Genomic DNA, 21,657 nt, shown 5'->3' with positions numbered 1-21,657 from the left:
AGAGGAGGAGGAGGGGAGGTGGAGAGGAGGAAGGGAGGTGGAGAGAGGAGGAAGGGAGGAGGAAGGGAGGTGGAGAGGAGGAGGGAGGTGGAGAGGAGGAAGGGAGGTGGAGAGGAGGTGGAGAGGAGGAGGAGGAGGTGGAGGAGGGAGGTGGAGGGAGGGGGAGAGGAGGAAGGAGAGGAGGTGGAGGAGGAGGAAGAGAGGAGGGAGAGGAGGTGGGAGGAGGAGGAAGGGAGGTGGAGAGGAGGAGAGGAGGTGGAGAGGAGGAAGGAAGGTGGAGAGGAGGAAGGAAGGTGGAGAGGAGGAAGGAAGGTGGAGAGGAGGAAGGGAGGAGGGAGAGGAGGAAAGGAGGGAGGTGGAAAGGAGGATAGGGAAGGGCAGAATGGAGGGGAAGAGTAGGGAGGAAAGGGGGATTGGGAGTAGGAGCGAGGGACGGAGAAGGAGGAGGGAGAGATGCCACGGTTTCCTGAAGTTAGAGAAATAAATATTCATACTGCTGGGTGTAAGCTGCCCAAGCGAAATATGTGATGCTGTTCCTCCAATTTGCGTTTGGCCTCACTCTGACAGTGGAGGAGGCCCAGGACAGAAAGGTCAGTGTGGGAACCTGAAGGGGAATTAAAATATTTGGCAACTGGTAGATCAGGAAAGGACTGTAGGGGTCTCTGAGTTACTCCAACATTTTGTATCTATCTTTGGTATAAACCAGCACCTGCATTTCCTTCCTTCACAAAGACCAGGGGACTGTGACTAACCCAAGTACTGACAGTCCTCCGGGGTGGGGAACACAGAGAGCAAATCCTCCTGGATTCCAGATGGATTAAACAAGCAGAGGTGATGCTCGGCACCTGACGGGACCCAGCTCCAAGCAGGGCAGTCAGGCCTTTTGACACAGGTCAGGGATGGACCCGGAACTAATGAGAGAGGTGGAAGATTATCTATAGACAACCTATGTGATTAAACCTGCAGTCAATTCCCCATTCAGTTGCTGGCAAGGAGGAAGAATTGCCCATTTTTTTATCATTTTCTTGGATGCTGCTTGCTGTGCTGAGTTACTCCAGCATTTTGTGTCTTATATCTTCCATGTAAACCAGTGGCTGCAGTTCCTTCCTAAACATCCTGTCCATTTTTAAATATCTGATCTTTGCAGTTTTTAGTTTGATGTTTTTTTAAAGGCAATCTAGGATGAAAGGATGAGGATGAAGAAGTGCATAATCTAAAATCTCAAACAGCCACTGAATGCCTTTATTTGGAATGGCGTACTTTCTTGTTTGTAATTGGTTTGAGATGTTGTTTATATTTGCCTGATTGGAATTTGATAGAAGATGTTGACATTGTTGGGGAGGTGGGAGGAGGTGTTAGAGGCTGGAACTGCATTTTATTTTAAAAGAAAAAAAACATTTTTTAAATGCTTAATAATAACATTTTGGCTTTGACAATACTCGATGTTCGTTAATTATGTCATTCTAAAGTTGTGCTTTGTCATTGATGGTCTAGACGTCTCTGAAATCTGAATGATACTCATAAACTGTACAAAACTTTTGTGATACTTTTTGTGGAGTTTTGAGCGTGAACAGAGACTTGCTTTCCTCTACATTTTGTTTTAAATATTTAAAAAATACCGATACTGACTTGAAAGATTCTAATCATAATTTTGATTAAGATGTTAATTAATTGATATGAAAATCAAAAGAACTGCAGTGCTGAAAATATGAAATATCAGCATCCTGGAAAAACTAGGCAAGTCAGTCAGATGTAGTTTAAAACTGAGGGTTTCATTAAAATAAAAAGAAATAATGGAGATGTCTTTACCTTGAATTGATGGAAGAAATCTTATGCAATGCTGGAAAAATTGCTTGTAAAAATGTCTGCTAAGTTAGGGGAAAGACCTGTGTTACATATTCTTTTGTTTTGTGTGAAACATTTGCAAACAAAATCTAATGTATTTTTGGAATTACACAATACAGTGATTAAATCAGTTATCCCTTTGGGGAAAATAAAATTGAAAACTTCAGTCTGGGGTGTAAGGCACAATTCTCAATTTAGCAATCTAGGTGACCAATTGGTTAATAGATTGCAATATATTACAGTAATTACATATACCCTGAGAGCAAGTTTTAATTGCTTATGGTCTTGAATTAATAACTAGAAGCAAGAGGGATTTGCTTTACAGTAATAAGGCAAAGCAAACACTTGAAATTTGTTTGAAATATTGATTGAATGTGAAAATAAACTGGCCCGCCCCAAGGAATATTAGGAGGATAAACTCAAACTAAAAAAAGATATCCAGGTAGGGTTTCTATTTGACAACCAAGGAGTACAGATTCTCTGCCAATTGGGGCACATTGGACCTACTCAAACCAGAGAGTTCTGCTGTAGACTGGAATCATCTTAGTGCTGACCCCAGGAAAGTGCAGTGATAGTTTTAATTAATTTAGACTGCAACTTGGTACTACAGTCTACTTTCGCTTAGTCAGTGGAACAATCAAACCTGGGAGAGCATTAAGTTGCAAGTTTATCTGGAGATGAAAGAGTGGATTCTCCATTTGTGTTTGCAGCTTCCCCCCCCCCCCCCCCCAATTCCATTACTTGCCTTTTTAGAGTACTGCAGAACAGCTTGGCTCAGGTGTTTGATTAGTGTCTGTCGGTGAGAATTGACTAATTTTCAACCTTACATCAAACATTATCATTTTTGGTCCAAAAGAAATCTTGTTCGGGGCCGTGCCTCCAGCTCTTGCTCACAGATGGATAGAGATTAGAAATAATTAGTAAACAGCAAAGTGCAGATTTGAGCATTTACAGGCAGTCAATCAATATCAGAACTAAGGTCACCATCAATGTGAGCTCATTGTTCTCATAATTCTTTCCACATTCTTCACTAATTAGAGATGTTGATCTTCAAGAGCATCTGCTTGCCATTGTCTTGTGCCCACTGGATCTTGGATATTTCTCAAAACCAGTTTTCAATGTAAGTTGTTATGTCAGGCCGGAGGTCTGGTCATGTCAGTTATGTCATTTCCCCAGAGTCACTCTTGCATCTCAAATATTTTGGACATCTGTCTTGTGTGTGATGGGAAGACCTGCCCCCCTTTTCAATTTCCATCCTGAACTCAAATTTACTTGGACCATCTCCGACAACTCCCTCCCCTTTCTTGATCTCAGTCTCCATCACAGGAAATAGACTATCAACTAATGTCTATTACAAACCCACTGACTCCCACAACTGTCTCGACTACACTTCTTTCCTCCCAGCTTCCTGCAAAGACTCTGTCCCCCTACTCCCAATTCCTCTGTTTATGCCACATCTGCGCCGAAGATGAGGTGTTCCATACCAGGACATCCGATATGTCCTCATTCTTTTGGGAACGGGGGTTTCCCTCTCCCATCATAGATGAGGCCCTCGCTCATGTCTCCTCGGTACCCTGCGGCTCCGCTTTTGTTCCCCCCTCCCCCTAGTTGCAACAGAGACAGTGTCCCTCTAGTCCTTACCTTCCACCCCATCAGCCATTGCAATCAATACACAATCGTCAATTTTCACCACCTTCAACGGAACACCAGCACTAGTCACATCTTCCCATCTCCACCCCTTTCCGCCTTCCGCAAAGACCGTTTCCTCCGCGACTCCCTGGTTAAATCATCCCTTCCCGCCCAAACCACCCCCATCTCAGGTACCTTCCCTAGCGACTGCTGACGATGCAACACCTGTCCCTATACCTCCTCCCTCGATTCTACCTAACCGGAAAGGACTGTTGGGGTCCCTGGACAGAGGTTCACTTGCACTTCCTCGAACCTCATCTACTGTATCCATTGTTCAAGATGTGGACTCGTACATCAGCAAGACCAAGCGTAGACCAGGCAATCGTTTCGCTAAATACCTTCACACAATTTACCTGAACCTACCTGATCTCCCGGTTGCTAAATACTTTAATTCTCCTTCCCATTCTCACACAGACCTTTCTGTCCTAGGTCCTCCATTGTCAGAGTGAGGCTAAATGCAGATTGGAGGAACAACATCTCATATTTCACTTGGGCAGTTTACAACCCAGTGGCATGAATATTGATTTCCCTAACTTCATGGCTAGCATTCCCTCTCCTCCCCCCCCCCCCCCCCCTCCCCCTCCTCCCCCTCTCTCCCCCAAGTCGCACTAGCTTCTCATTTTTCACCTTTCTTTATCATCATTAATTTTTTGCATATCTTTCATTCATTGTTCTTTATCTCTCCACATCATCGTCTATATCTCTCGTTTCCCTTATCCTTATCCAGTTTGAAGAAGGGTCTTGACCCGAAAAGTCACCCATTCCTTTTCTCGAGAGATGCTGCCTGTCCCGCTGAGTTACTCCAGCTTTTTGTATCTATCTTCGGTTTAAACCAGCATCTGCAGTTCCTTCCCTGTTCAGTTTGTCTCGACTTGCATGCACACAAAACTCATCAACAGTTTAATCCATTTTCTTGCATTAAACTTGGCTTTCAAAAGACCTGACAAAGGTAACTGATTGTGGTCCTTGCACTCGGCTTCAGTTTTTCCTTTCTGCCACCGCTCCTTTGAAGCTGGATCACAGAGCAAAGAACAGATGCTTGATTTTTCCAATTACTTGAGTGAGATACAGTGAAACACAGACTAAGAAAACAGTTTTGATTGTTAGTCTGTGATTAAAACACACTTGTTTTGAGAAGCCAATAAGAATATTGCACTCAGGCTCGCAACAGAAAATTTAACCAGAGTTCCTACCCCTGATATCACTTAAGTGCTCTGTGTGGGGAATTTTAATGTCTTGACTCCCACATGAAATATAGCCACTAAAGTGAAGCACCAAGAGGACAAATGGCATCTGTGGGAAATGAATTAGAGTTTTCAGGAGATGGGGGGAGAGAATTAACATGACCAGAAGTAGGAGAGCAGTAAATTATGACCGAATCAGAGGAACCATGTGAAATAATGATTGAGAACTGAAGGCAAATAAATAATCTCTAGGATTTTTGAAGCAGAAAGAATCGAACGTGATATCACATGTCGCATTGCATGCAGGAGTGGGAGAGCAAAGGACAGGGAAATTGCATAATATCCCTCTGAGGCCCTGCCCTGTCAATGATTGATTCAGTCCAGTGTTTACATTCTGTTGGATAGAATAATTTTAATGCACTGTTGATTCACTCTGTTGTGGTAGTCTTCTGCAGTGAGTTTGCAGCACCATTCCATCACTTTATAATTAAAGACTGGGAATTTGAGCTGATAACAATGGCTATATAAAAAGAAACGACGGAAACTTTGTCTGAATGACAAATAAAGGATTCAATTCAATTCGATTCAATATATGTGGGAAAGAACTGCAGGTGCAGCTTTACACTGAAGATAGACACAAAATGCATGAGTAACTCAGTGGGACAGGACAGCATCTCTGAAGAGAAGGAATGAGTGATGTTTTGGGCCGAGACCCTTCTTCAGGCTAGGAATTGCATCTGGAGGTGGTTGGTCTGCATTAATTCACTATATTTTCTAGCAAGTGACAGATGGTGAAACATTCTATTTCTTTTTCATTTTTATTTCTCAATTATATGATTTTTTTGAAAAAAGTTTCAAAAATGGAACATTTAGTAAAGTCTCTCTTTGTTTTGTCATGCTGAACTTGTATAATTGTACTTGGAGGTTTTGCTTTAGAAAGTGACAATTTTGTATCCCAACTAAGGTTATGGAGCTTTAAATCCTGGAGTGTTTGTGCATATTGTAGCAATTACTGCTCTTGTGAAAATGAGGAAATGAGTCCAGATTACGAAGTTCTGTCGAAGAAAGTTGTGGATAATGCTGTTATCCTTGTATTACCATGAAAGTCCATTTCTCAGTGAAAGTTTAGTTACGTTGAATTGGACAGTTATCACAGGGCATTAGATTGAGTATGTGTGCATTTGGGGATGCCTAGCTGGATAACATGGATTTAACTTGCTTAACAAACAATCACCATAGCTGGAATACTCAGCTTTAACCTGGCAATCATTAATTAACCATGTAGATCTAGCCTGACCACTCCACTTCAGGCTTTGATTGCATTGAACATAATTAGTTATTGGACATAGAGTATTTTAATAGTAAGGCCATTGCTACTCAAGAACTTCAGGTAACTTAATTGAATGCAACATGATTGCAGGTAATATAAGTTACCAGTACTTTTTATTTAAATATATTGAATCCCAGTGCAAATAAATATGTCATATGTACCCTGAGCTGTCTTGGGGAAGTAGCTGCAAAATGTTTTCAACTATTGTATAAAATAGAAATGAATCAATTCTCAGGTTGAACTTCTGGTCACTTTTGGGAAGGAACTTCAATGGAAGGCAAGGTTTTGGTGTAAAACTAGATTGGGAGAGATGATGTTTTACAGATTTCACCTGTTCACGGTCCAGAGTTTTCCTGATTATACACCATGTGTGGGGATCGAACATGACTATAATGGCACCTGTAGATGAATAAACCACTGTTGATCAGTGTGCAAGTTTGCCCATAGAAAATTGGCAATTCTCATTAGATTCACACCCCATGCCATTCAAATGTTGAAATATAATGGGTCAATACATTTCCTTGGTTTGTACCCTTTCTAAATCTGGGGCAGTGAGAAGCCAATTCCTCATGTTTCAAAGTTAGCCATGGATAATATGGATTTTTATTATTTTGTTTGCTCCCATGTTTTTTCACCCCATGTTTAAAAAAAAACCTAGCATCTGTTAAAATATTTACACTGGCCACTGCTTTCATGCTTGAACCAAGGACTACGTATAATCTGTGGAGGATGTACACAAACCAAATACAAATTCTTATGGTTTGGGTGCATAACTTGATGATTGTTTCAGTAGCACCACGCGTGAAACCACACAGATGGATCCTCATTTAACACTTTTTAATGCAGTTACTTTTCTGTTAGCTCCACTAATAAAAGCAATTAATCACTGGATCCATGCATGTCCATGACATTCGTTTGCTACTTTTTCTTTTCGAGACACGTGATAAAAATATTTTGTGGACCAAACTGTCCAGGCAGCCTGGGCTCAGTTTTAAATTGCTTTTCTTTGTTGGTCAGGCTAACTAAAAAATGCTTCTACATCTGTTCGATAGGTTAATTGATGATTTGTTAAGCCAAAGAAACTGGAAGGTTCCCTGGTAGAATTACTGTACGATGGTAACTTTTCCATCTTGGGAAGAGTCAGCATCAACAATAAGGTCCTTGCCGATGGCTTCATCGAGTCCTGTAACTCTTGCACCGGCGGAAATAAACGTCCAATCATTTTGACTAAAGGAAGCTTATTCTGGATTGTGATACCTCTTCTGTCAAATAAATTGGCAACACACATTACCTACATTTGTATGTGTGGGTATCTTAACATGGTTTTAAAGATTGTTCTTGCATCTTTGGGAATGAATTAAAAAATAATACTATGAGAAATATCAGTTGGAATAAAATATAGTTTTTTTAATATTGTAGTAATTTTTAGTTTACCAGAGTTTGATAATGTTTATTTGTAAACTGGTTAGACAATATGTTACATTTCAGGATATTTGCAGTTTCACTTTGTGTGACTAAAAGTTAGAATTTTGAAATTTCTCATTGGATATAGATGCAGAATGGCAATTATCAGCCCACTGTCTGCTATTTTTTTTTGCTTGTACGTTATTGTATTATTAATAATTCTCAGAGATTTGCTAATAAAATACTCGTGTCAAATCAGATTTGCATTTGTTTGAAATAGTATAGATTCATTGTCACTAGTGTAAGGAATTGATAGATGCTTCTACAATGTGATAGGCGCATTCTAAGATATTATGGAAAATCGCTTGAAAATAGTGTCAATGGAGAAGGGTCCTAGAGATGTTTTTCCTGTGATCTTTTCATGGCATTGTTTTTTTGATGCTGCAAGTTAATTATCCTAAAGGCTGTATGTTACATTGATTAATAGAGTATCATTGCACAGGTGTCAATAGAAGTGATTACTTATCTATTTCAATAGCGACTTGCAGGTGAAACTGACAGTCTGTTCTTAAGAGACAATGAGGTATGATTTAATCATGTATTGTCTTTTCACTGACTGGTTAGCAAGCAATAAAAGCTTTTCACTGTACCTTGGTACACATGAAAAATAAACTAAAACTGAAACTAATTTTCATGCTCTGTTTTTACAATGCAAGCATGAGTTAACAATTTTACAAACTATAGAGATTGCAGGAATATAGAATGATATCCTCTGATATATAATCTTAATATGAAGCTTGTTCCTAAACGTTCGTGGATCAACTTTCATATTTTGGATCTCCGAGTCATTGAATGTAGCTTTCACCGTCTTAATTTGCGAGTTTAACATCATACACAGTATTTAAATTCTTTAAACTACACATTGATTTTCTCTTTCCTTTAATTTATTGATATATTGGTTCAGAAACAAAACACTGCTGACTGAATGATACCAAGGTCAATGATAACACCAGCATTGATTAGAAACAGGACCGTGTAGAAATAAAGCTTCAACCATTAGTCAATGTTTCAAATACAACACTTTGTACATGTATCCAGTAAGCCACTCTGCTCCATTAAACTGTAATGCTGCCCCATTATTTATTTTTATATCTACCTCGGTTTTTATGAGCAGTTTCTGCTTTTAAAGTACAAATCATCTGAACGAAACATACATTAACAATTTACTGGGTATGTTCCTGATATGGGTTTTGGAAATCATAATAGGATGCAAGTTCAGTAAATGTATTACATTTCTTACAGATGTGCATATTTGGCCCCAGTCTTATACGTCATATGGGGATGGTTTATCTTCCTTTCACATTTTCTGTAATGGAAGTAGTCATTCATTCGTCATCCGACTTCACGGGTGCCCTAACACATACATTCTTGAGTTATTTCAAAGTAGTAATATAGAAGAGTTGATATATTGATAAACAACAGCCTTGAACTTAATATCCTGTCTGTTTCACAAGTATTTATTGAAATATGTTCCTTGGATAAGGATGTAGTAGCATTTTACCAAGTTATTTTCCTTCACAAGATGCCAGTTCTTGTTGGATGTACTTTAAAGGTATCATGTACTTTCTGTTGGCAGTCATCTAGATGTATATTTGAGTAAAGCTTCTGTGCTAATTTTACCTGCAGTGTTACAATGAGTTCTGTTTCATTGGGTAATGCAGTGTTCAATGGGAACCTTGTCAAGAGAAATCAGATGGACACCATTCACATTGCTTGAAGACATCGATTTTTCATTCACCTCCCTCTTCTATCAGATCCTAACACGGCTTAACAAGAAAAAGATTCTATAAAATCATCAGCTAATCACAGCTCGTATCATGACTTTAATATTTCTTGCTTGCTTACTATGTAGGAGGCAGCCAAAGGGTCCATTAGTCCCATATCTGCTCTTATTTGCCTGTAGACCTGTAACTTGTTCTTTCTCATGTGTGGTTATCAACTTTATTGCTAGTTGCCAACAATGGACTTACCACCTTATCTTTGGGATGTGGAAAGAATCCAATATAGTCACAGGGTTAACATGTAAACTCCACTTGTAGCACTCAAGGTCAGGATCAAATGTGATCCCTGAAGCACTGGAGACACGAGTCTACAGTTGCTGGAATTTGGAACATAAAACAAACTGTTGGATGAACTCAACAACCCAGGCAACATCTGCGGAGAGAAGTGAACAATCAACATTTCAGCTTGAGACTCTTCGTCTTGTCTGAAAGAGTAAGGGGGAAATGGCCAGTATAAAGAGGTGAAGGGGAGTGGGCAAGAGCCAGCAAACAATTGGTAAATCCAGGTGAAATGTAGATGATTGACAGAGGCTGTCACGTTGAGGGAAGGGTGGGGAAAGCGACAAAAAATGTGGAGACAAAGGCCTCCAGATTTATGTAATCTGATAAGAAAGGAAGAGTGGGAAAAAAAATAAGGGAGGGACAGTGGGCTGATGGAAACAGTGGAGGTAGGGGGTGGGGACTCAGTAGGAGTGAAGTGTGGGTGTTGCACCTTATGGATAGAGGAAAACATTACAACCTTGGGCAACACTGCTGTCAGGATGATGGAACAACGTCATCTTCTAATATAGAATTAACAAATACAGGAGTTAAATATACACAGGAAGCTATCAAAATATAACGCTGAAATACAAAGCCGAAATACCAAACCTGAATTTTTTCAAAGCTGTAGACTTACAATATTTATTTATGGTGCAGAATGCTGGCGAATAATGGAGTGTGACTTGCCCAAATGATCTCCAATTCACACAGTTGACTCCGGAGAGACTTTCCATATCATTTTGCCAAGAACAATCAAACCTTCTTGTACAGTGCAGCCAAGAAGATATGAGCACATTACCAGGAGATGTTTGAGTTGTGGATTGACTATGTGCTTTGGATGTAAGCCAATTCTATCTTAGAATAGCAGTAAGATGGGCATTTGCAGCATCATTTTCATGCTTTCATGAATACAAATGAAGGGCCGCAGAAAATGAATAGGAAATTTGGGACTTAGATGGAAGACAGTTGAGAAATTGATTGAGGTGGAGAACATCACCTACCTAAACACGGGTGCAATGGAAATTAAGTTGATAACTTGGATTCAAGAATACGAAAAAAGAACATTATTATAATTTCTCTGTTGGTAAAATACATTTTTGCTTTCTTTTTCAATCAATTGCCAAATTCATTTGAATTTAGAATTATGTATCATGAGTCTGTATGACTTTTTGACCATGTAATACACCCGTTGAGCAATCGAGCAAGAAAACCTGTATCGTTTCATTTTGGTTTGTGTGTGTCAGAAACAGCTCGAGAAATGCCAAATAGGAATTCTGAATACTTCCTTAAATGTCTTTATATATCTGCAATATACAATAGTAAAGCATGCACATTGATTTAATAATTAAGTGCACTGCCCAGAGTACTAACTATGCCTTACAGGAAATCCCAGATTTAATTCCCTGGCCCCTAGTAAATTGGCTAGTTATAGGTGTGCCACAGGAAGTAGGTACAATATACACATTTTATGTAGTAGCTGAGGGATGATCAACATAAAATCCACGTTAACATTCCATTTTTGACAAATTGAGGTTCTCCATGGTTACCTTCTACAAATTATACTTCTTAACCGTTAAGCTGCTTTGGGATGCTATTTGCAAAACTTAGTGGTCACATAAACTGACATCTGTGTAAACTTAGTTTTGTTATTCAGATATGTACTGCATACTTCATGGTAGTGTGATGGTTTGTTGTTTATTGCTATTTGAATGAAATCATTGGCATTTAGGCCTAGCCACATGCATATCATTAGGCAAATTATCTCAGTTCCAGGATATTATTGTTGGCATTTAAGGTGGCGCCCTATATGTTTGCTTATGATGCACCTAGAAGATATGAGATTTGTCCTAGCAGGCAAATCAGACCATTTCTTAAAGATTTGGTCTCCCTTTATCGATTTATTACAAGCATATGGTGCAACATAACCTTGGAAAGTAACTGTTTCAGAATTGGATGAGGGGTGCGTAAAGATACGAAGCAGGTATATCCCTTTTATTGTATTTTAATTTTTTTAATTTTCCCCCTTTTTTTTCCTCTCTTGTACTTTTTCACAAACTATCACTTTCACCACCTTACCTAACTTTCTTTTTCTCTCTCTTTCTTGCTTCTACTTTTTTATTATTAAATTTAAAAACAAGAAGTTTGTACATGAAATGTATTATATTATTCTTGGTTTATACTACTGTGTATGATCTAATAAAAATATATATTTTTTTAAATGATTGTATAGTGTTCAGTCCCATTTGCAGACTGAAAAGTGACATGTAACATACATGCCATTTAAAAAAAAAATGAAAACGCTAAACATTTTGAAATTAAAGAACAGAAATGTTTTGAAAATACTCAGCTGGTTTGGCAGCTACTGTGCAAAGGTAAAGAGTTAGTGCTTCAGGTCCAAGACCGTATAAAAGAACTGGATGATTTTTCTCATGAAAGGTCTTCAGTGTTTCAGGTTAAAGAACCTTCACCAGAAGAATTTTCTGTTCTGATGAAGGGTGGTTGAGCTGGAATGTTAACTGTAATTTATCACCCACCAGCCTCTATATCACTCCCCACCTTGCACTGCTACACAATGGCTATCTTTCCTGTGCCCTCTCTGTCCTCATACATGATTCTGACCCAAACATTCATTTGGATCTTTTTGCCTCGACAGTTGCTGCTTCACCCACAGTTTTTGTGTCCCGTTTTTTTGTGGCAGATTGTAGCATCTGCTGCTTCACTTTCTCAGTCTGATTTTTAAATATTTGTGGAGCAAGGCAGTCATTTCTTGTAGTTTATGTAATCGTACTGTGCCTTGTAATCTCCCTGTGCCTAGTCACATGTGACAATCAAGTATTCCTATTCCTATATGTGGGTCTGTGTGAGGGGGAGAAATTATGTACTCTGCTGTTTTACATCTGCCATCAGCCAAAGGAAAAATAGCTGGCATTTGTAGTTTGATTGCTTCATTAGGGCGATGAACAAACCTCTTGTGACATTTAGATTGAAATAAAGCTGTGGGACACATCAAAACTCACAGTCAAGGTGTCAGACTACCCATGGGTCACAGCTGGAGATGACCTAGGTTATTACATAATTTTTTCCAACAGTTGGGATTTAATGGAAGTGCAGATGAATTCCTCTTAAATATGACAATGATTTGTCACTACCGCTGAAATGTACTCAGAATTTGTAAAGAATTTTAACAGCGAAGAGAAATCATCACGTAAGAACTCAATTTATTGTGCATTGTGGATGCCTTTGGAGATTTAGATTAGATGTAGGCAACCCCCACGCTATGGCCGTTTGGGTAATAGAAACCCACTTTTCAGAATTCATAAATCTATAACAAAAACTGGAGATACAAAATAAAATCTGCACTCACAGAATTTGTGTGGGAGGAAAAATAAGAAAGTGACAATGTTTTTTCAACTCAATTCTTGGTGCATGCGCAGATCACATTGCATTAATGTCGTGGAAAATCACCATATGGATTTTCGTAGGAATGTAACCCCCGGGAATTGTAGGGGTGCCTCTACTGACATAATTTCAGAATATTATTCTGTATTGTAACAGTGTTGCATTGTTTAAGCTTGACATGGATTCTAGCACCAAAACTGTGATCTACTTGATCCGTTATGTGAATGGTGGGTCTGTTTTTCGATATTAAGGAAATAGGATAAATAGTCTTTGTCCTTATTATTGGCCATTCTACTGTACCTATTCACATTCAAAGGAATTTCAACAGTGATTTTTAAACAATCTTAATTTTAATCCTGGCCTTTTTATTCACCTCTATCACTCATCTAGTGCTGTTGTGAAGATTTAATGGTACTTTGTGTGAGCCTCGACAGTGAGTATTACTAATTTGCCATGGGGGTTAAGAAATTCTAGTCAGGTGTAGATTTATTTTATTACCTGGGATTCATACCAGAATGTTCAAACAGGTAAGTGGTCAGACGTGGAACCATGGCTGGTCTTGTTTTTATGATATGAGCTGAATAAGCTCCGGGTAAATGTCATTCATCAGTTGATAGCTAACTGAAATATGCTATCTCTAATGTACTAAAAAAAATGTAAAAATGGAGTATTGTGTCTGTGGGTATTTCACATGATTATTACCAACCAATATGTAATATTGAGCCACCCAAGATTGGTGCATGTACCACCAGACAAGAACAGTTTTTAACATCAGGCCATCAGGCTTCTGAACTCAGAAACACATTTCACATCGTATATGTTGATTATTTTATTATTGTCTTTTTTACGTTACCAATGTCATTCTTATCTTATTTTATCCTTGTTATATTATTGCTGAGGTGCTGTCTTGTCAAACACATTTCATTGTACCGTTGACCCTGTGTTAACCTACATATGACAAATAAAACTGAATTGAATTGGTATTGGGGAAAATAGGAACAGGAATAAACCAATACAATACAATGAACAGGAATAAACCTATACTATACAACAATACAATATGATTTATTACCATATAGCACATTTTTATGTTTAAGAAAGAACTGCAGATGCTGGAAAATCGAAGGTAGACAAAAATGCTGGAGAAACTCAGCGGGTGAGGCAGCATCTATGGAGCGAAGGAAATAGGCAATGTTTCGGATCAAGAGGCTTCTTCAGACTGATGTGAGGGTTGGGGGAGCGGGAAGAAGAAAGGAAGAGGCGGAGACAATGGGCTGAGGGAGAGCTGAGGAGGAGAAAGCAGGGACTACCTGAAATTAGAGAAGTCAACGCTCATACTGCTGGGATATAAACTGCCCAAGCGAAATATGAGGTGCTGCTCCTCCAATGTACGGTGGGCCTCACTCTGGCCACGGAGGAGGCCCAGGACAGAAAGGTTGGATTCTGAATGGGAGGGGGAGTTGAAGTACTGAGCCACCGGCAGATCAGGTTGGTTATTGCGAACCTAGCGGAGGTGTTGGGCGAAGCAATCGTCAAGCCTATGCTTGGTCTCACCGATGTAGAGCAGCTGACACCTAGAGCAGCAGATGCAATAGATGAGGTTGGAGGAGGTGCAGGTGAACCTCTGCCGCACCTGGAAAGACCGTTTGGGACCTTGAATGGAGTCAAGGGGGGAGGTAAAGAGACAAGTGCAGCATTTCCTGCAGTTGCAAGGGAAAGTGCCAGGAGAAGGGGTGGTTTGGGTGGGAAGGGACGAATTGACCAGGGACTTACGGAGGGAGCAGCCTCTGCGGAAAGCAGACGGGGGAAGAGATGGGAAGATGTGGCCAGTGCTGGGATCCCGTTGGAGGTGGCAAAAATGTTGGAGGATTGTTTGTTGTATGTGACGGCTGGTAGTGTGCAGGGTGAGGACAAGGGGGACTCGGCCCTTGTTACGAGTCGGAGGATGGGGAGTTAGAGCAGAGTTATGGAGTATAGCAGAGACCCTGGAGAGAGCCTCATCTTTAGTAGAAGAGGGGAACCCCCGTTCCCTGAAGAATGAAGACATCTCCGATGCCCTGGTGTGGAATGCCTCATCCTGGGTGCAGATGCGGTGAAGACGGAGGAATTGGGGGTAGGGGATGGAGTTCTTACAGGAAGCAGGGTGGGAGGAAGGTAGCACCTTTAGGTCTGTTCTGCTATTCGATGGCATAATGGCTGCACTGTAGCTAACTATTCCTGCTTCCCCAGCTACCTTGTCAAAAATTTAATCACAAATTCAAAGTTTGAAATTGATCTTGTGTAATTTTTTTTTTTTTTTAAATCTGCTGCTGGTTTAAATCGAAAATGGACACAAAATGCTAGAGTAACAGTGGGACAGGCAGCATCCCTGGAGAGAAGGAATGGGTGACATTTTGGGTTGAGACCCCTCTTCATGATTCTTCCTTTGCAGTGAATTCCCACTTACACTACTTTCTTGATTTCAGTTGTTGAGAAGTGTTTTGTGTCGATCACTGACCTATTGGTGTATATATTATTGCACATTTGCAAGTGATTAATATGAAAATTGAGAGGCATCAGAGTGTACGATTGCCACAGGTGGAGTGATTAAAAGTAAGAGCTGCTTACAATGCTAGAGGTGAAGGAGCACTGGTATCTTGGAGTATTGTGGAGCTGGATGAGACTTAAAAAAGGTAATAGTTTAAAAATATCTGGCATCATAACCCTATGTCCTCTAATTGTATCTACCTCTATGGGGAAAAGGTTTCTTGCAGGCCAACCTATCTTTACCACTCATAATTTTACATACCTCCACCACGTTCCCTCTTAACCTCTGCTACAGGGAAAATACACCTAGCCTGTCCAGTCTCCTCATAGCAAAAGTGATCCATCCCAAGCAATATATGGGAATCATTCTTGCTGAACTAACGGTTCTGGAGGGCATTGAAAGAAAAAGCAGAGCAGAATTCCTTTTCAGTAAATTTAGGCAGAATTGAAGATAATATGCCAGCACATTTCTCAAGAGACTGCAGTAGTGGCTTTTTTCAGTCAGAACCGCTTATCACATCTTTCTTTTCAGTTTGTGCATTTAGCATGGTTACTCCTTTAAGAATCCCATTCCAAGGTAGGTGATTGTCCAAATTTGTTTCAAGTTATTGTTTTGGAGATTCTGTTGTGCATTTTGTGCAACAAATAAGGTGTGCCCAAACAGAGGTAAGGAATTTAACATGGCCAGTGTCTTCAAGACATAATGGCACCATTGCATTAATTGATTTTGTAAGAACCAGGGATATATCGTGGAAAATTAATCATTTATCAGTTTTCGATTAGACCAGTGCTTCTTAAACTGGTGAATGGTTCACCCAAGGGCGAATGAAATTATTTTGGGGTGAATGAAGGGTGAATTACTTAATTTATTCAGATATTTAAATTTTGTTTTTCTATACTTAAAAAAGGCATTGCCATTTAAGGGGTTAGTATGCTCTTATTGGTTTTAATGGCAGTAGAGCTGGAAATTTGATATGTTTTTTCTCTCTACCTATGGTTTTCTAATTTCAAAGTAGCATGATATTTCCCAAATTTACTGTAATATAACCTTTTAGGGAAGACCAGACGAGCTAGTGGGATCATAAATTAATAAATGGCAACACTGGAGCATTGCCGTAGGCAATTGTTGAACTTTGACTATTGTGAGCTTTCTTCGGGGAGACTTAAAGAAAGTTATATTAGGTGGATACTAATATATTAAATCTCATACTCCATGGTTTTTTGAGCTAGTTTTCCAAGAAAAAAACTGCAGTAATCAAATCCCAAAAGGGTAGGATGGGGCTTAGACATTGGAATGTTTTTTTTAATCATTCTAATAGAATGATTTTACAACTCCAGTGGTAATTAAACTTTTTTTCCCTCCTAGTATTCTTTACATATTTTTAGGATGTCCCTAAAGTTGAATAAAATCAACTCTTAAGAAATTAGTTCATTTATGTGATTTGCTCATGTGAGAAAATATATTATATATAAAATTATACACAAGGGAGAATAAGACGTAAGAAAAACATAAGAAAATGTAGTAGAGGGTGAATTAAATTTTGTGATAAAGACTCAAGGGATGAATGACACTGAAATAGTTTAAGCACTGGATTAGACTCGCAAAAATGTGATTTGCTGACAAAGGCACAATCAAACTTGCTTACTTTGATTTGTAAGAGTTGCTGGTAATGTGGAAACATTTCTAATATGTTGTCGGCTCGCATATCATGTAGTCGGAATAGAAGTGGACGTGATTGTAATGGGCATGCATACTTAACGGCTATTCATAAGGCGAAAGAATGGCCTAAAGAAGAGAAATGCCCTGGCCCTGAGCGGATACACTCAGGACTGTCATTTATTTCAGCTATTTCCTGTGCTGTCTGCAAACTAGCTCACATGCAGACAAACTCCATTGAGGATTTCTGCATTCCAAGTCCAGCATCAGACACATTTTTGAGTTTAGCAAATCCCTCTTTAATATCCTAGCCACAAATGTACAAATTACTAATTTTATCCCCTACTCTTTCTCTGTTGCGCCTTTTAAGATGTATGGTTTGAGAGTTAAAATTGTACTCTTTTGTAATAAACCTGATGTTGGTAAGTTCCAGCCTAGCTGAGTTTGAAACATACCCCAGGGAACAATATGTTGTGAAAGTGCCAAACCGAGGAGCATTCCACAACTATGTGACAGATGAGCAATAGCATTTTTAATTTGATAGATTGGGTGGGGAGGTGGGAGTGAGAGGAAAAGAAAGGCGTATACTCTAATCAACCTAGGCTCAGAATGTGTGATGCCGGTTACCAACAAGATTTAACTTGTGGAAAAGAGCTGTTCAGCACAATTGAAATTCTGCAAGGAAACTTGCATAGAAAATGAAGCTATCGTGCAGAAGAATACTTTGTTAAGAGAACTATTTATTTTAAAATATTTTACAGTGAAAAATATTTTGAAGAGAAAAATATTTTAAAGAGAAATTGCATGGATACAAGAGGCAGCAGGTGCTAAAAGCTGTCTAGACCACATGTACGTACACTACACCCCCACCTACAACCCTGTCGCTTGTATGCAATCCATGTCACTTTCAATACTTCGATTGGAGTCTTTTAAATTCATTGTTTTAACAGGTAGCTCCTTCAATCTCACTTAATGTCCTGAAATCTACATAGATAGAATTTGCACGGTCTTAAGAGTGGTATACCATGTAGGCAACAACATTCTTTCGGAACCAAAGATCTCAACCCTCATTATGGTAGAAGCTACTTGACGAGAAAAAAGAAAATGTGGAACAGCATTGACATGAGAATACTTTGGACAGAAAACTCTTTTTGGGGGAGGAATGTGAGTAGGTACCACAGCACTGCAGATGTTAATAAAGGAGGAAATATGGACATTGGGATTGGTTCCAAGGACTCCAGGAAGGATTATGGAACAGCATGTAAACAAATATGGGAAATTGCTGATTTGGAACAGGACTAGGAATCCTGATTTTTTTGCCTAACGTGAATGTCTGAAAAATTGTAGCAACCCAGCTAGTTGGATTGTTGGCTGAACCTGGTAACTACTGGTATTGTTGGCAATCAATTATTGAATTTGGAAGCAAGTACATGCAGCTTGTTGGTAAACATCCTCTGGGATCTTACACCAAGTTGGATCTTATCCAGAACCTTTTTTTAAATAATGTAGATGGTCGTGCAGAACAATAAGAGGCAAGAATAACTTAAATTATTCTGTAATTTTTCAAATATAATTTATGCTTTAGTAATTGTAATGTTTTTTTTTCTTTTTACGTCACATTAAATTGATTTTAAGTGTCTAAATCATTTAAACCATTGAAATCAATTGCTCCTTTTATATTTAGCATGACTGTTCCAAGATTTGGTGGCTGCCACATATATGTTGAGGGCAGTTTCTCCTTGCAGCACAGCCTGAAGTCCTGTTGCAGTCCTGAGTGTGCCATTGTTGGGTTGTGAAGAACTGCAAGATAGCAAACCTTCTGCATGTTGTCGAGGCAAATGTAGGACTGGGAACAATCGATTGTAATTCGAAGAGCTGGACAGATTTGATTTGGCCCAATCTCAAAGAACTGGCCGTTGACATCTTACAACCTCACATGTCAGATTTGCTTATGTTTCAGGAAACTTCCAGATTTTATTTAGATTGTTAATTTTAATCTCTGAAGTAATTTTGCAAGTGGTAAATGAAATTAACGGAGGTGTTTAAGTGCAGTTGGGATGAGATCAGCCTTTGAATGTTACATCTGTCACTTTCAATATTCGATTGGAGTCTTTTGGTGTTAGATCTTTGGTGTTAGATCTGTGTTATATCCAGTTAGGAGATATTTTGTGGCAATTGTAGCACTTTTCCTTACAAATGATACAGTTTAATTAATAGATTAAAAAAGAATTCTGTCTGGTTAATGGTGACATGTTCCGTTTATGTCCTGTTCTTTGTTGCACTTGAGTGATAGTGTAATTCACGTGAAGTCATTCTCAGAACATTGTCGGATGGTATTCTAACCTAGCCAAGATGAAGGAATGGTGATTTATGGGCAGATTGGGTGGCATGCATTTTAGGGAGACATTACTTCTATGGTGGACACTGAATACAATGTGCCAGTGGGGAGACCTTTTGAGGCTTGTGGATGGTGATATTTTGCGTTGTTTATTTTGTCATTAATATTAGTTGTGCCTACTTTTCATGTCTTCCCAGTCTTTCCTTTATTCCTTGTTACTATGCCACTGCAATAAGGTGTATGTCAAGGTCCTGCATTATGTAATTGAGAATGGCCTAAAAATCGATTTTCCTTTTATTTAAGCAGGTTATTATTTTCCAATTGCACAATAAAGGTAATGGATGTTGACATATTGATATTGTAATTTGATGCTATATTTATTTCTATAATTTGAAGTTGTGGTTGTGTGGATTGAATGTGTTGCTTAATCCAGTGTACGACACCCAGGGAAAGTTTGCATCGGGGAATAGGTTGGTAGTGTTAGTATAATTATTTTGTATGACACTGCCACAGAGTTAGTTAGAAGAGTATTTTATCATGAAATAAAGAATCCACAAAATCTAGTGAATTTCTCATCCCCCCCCCCCCCCCCCCCCCCCCCCCCCCCCGCAAATATGTATTTGACAATTACCTTTATTTGAGCAGTGGGTTAAGGCTGCATGTTATTTTGTTTTTCATTTCCTTTGCTTATAAAGTCAGATCATACAGCATAGAAACAGGCCCTTGAGCCCGAATTGTCCATGCTGACCAAGATGCCTATCTACGCTGGTTCCAATTGCCCGTGGTTGACCCATATCCCTCTCAACCATTCTGTTTATGTTGCTAGTACGACATTTTAGTTGGACAAGTACACAAATGATTAAATATTACTGACTACTATAATTTCTCAAATTGGTCGGCTGTCATTTGGCCAGTTTAAAGGAATTTACTGCTGTTGAATAAATGGAATTTACTGCCACTAAATAAATAAACATTTGACATTTAGCAACAAATGCAAAGACCATAATACTTGCTTCTCAGGTTAAATTATCACGTTTTTGAATGCAAACCATTTAAAAATAAAAGTTCAACTTTAAAATGTCTGCATTCTAAAACCAGAATAAGAAAGTTAAATGTTTTAAGTAGCTGCTTCAATCTCTCTATCACATCTTAATTGTAATATCCACGGACCAGGTAGTAATACAAACAGGGTATTAAGAATTAATGCTTCTGCAAGGGAAACAAAAATGAATATTTCTTATTACTCACCTATAGACTTGTTAAACCAGAAAGACTAGTATTAAGACATGGTTCAAATCATGAGATGCATCAAGTTACATGATGTTAATCTGAATAACAGCAGGAATGATAGTTATATCCAGTACAGATTTTAAAGAATTGAAGACTGTGTTGGAATTACTGCTCTATTTTCCTAATGAGTTGGATCTTGCTGGGATATGGTATGCTGAGGATGGAAAGAGAAAGCTTTGGTGCTTGGGGCGGAATGATCATTCATTGTTGTGTCATTTGTACTGGCATAAAAGCTGATGTAAAGTCTTATTGTAGGTGAAGCAAATTAGTGTTATAATGTAGAAGTCATAAAACAGCTTACTATAAATACACTTTAAAATTTACAGATGTCAAGACGGTATGTAAAAAAAAAAAAATATTATTCCTTCTGTAATGTGAAGTTTTACTTTGATTTTTTTTTGTTTGTTTCAAAGCCGCTTATTAACCTGTGTGGTTAAAACATTTGGAAAACTTGGTAAGACCATTTGTAGCTGCTATTTGTGGCTGTAAAAACGATACCAGTGTAGAAAATAAATTGTTTTTGCTGGTGTCTAAAACATGCCCTGACATCAGAAATGGGTCACTAGTTTCATCACTGATCTTGACGTTGTTTTTATTTAAGCTTGTAATTGCTTTGAAACAACATTTGCCGACAGGCTGGCCAAATTCCAGACAACTAAAGAAAGGACCACTCCATGACAGTTTCTCTCTAAATTCCTTCTGCATAAATATCCATGAAGATGATGAATTTATGGATATTTCATACTGGCAAAAGAACAGTGGGTGAGGTCAGTGTTGCCAAAAAAAATACTAATTCCATTCGGTGGCTGTGTCAAACTCACAATGTGCAATGAGATAGATCACATGAAATCTCAAGGATTTGATTGGCATAGGGTAAAAGGCAGAAAACAGAT

At 38.8% G+C, this 21,657-nt stretch overlaps 1 protein-coding gene across 3 annotated transcripts in view; it reads left to right on the top strand.

Annotated features, from left to right (window-relative positions):
- Positions 1–21,657, top strand: part of wipf2b (WAS/WASL interacting protein family, member 2b) — a 54,521-nt gene that overhangs the window by 9,914 nt on the left and 22,950 nt on the right. The window lies entirely within an intron of this gene.

The sequence above is a fragment of the Leucoraja erinacea genome, chromosome 27, assembly GCF_028641065.1.
Source record: "Leucoraja erinacea ecotype New England chromosome 27, Leri_hhj_1, whole genome shotgun sequence".
NCBI classification, from domain to species: Eukaryota; Metazoa; Chordata; class Chondrichthyes; order Rajiformes; family Rajidae; genus Leucoraja; species Leucoraja erinaceus.
Note: the sequence above shows the minus strand (reverse complement) of the source record. Positions and strands in the feature narration are given on the sequence as shown.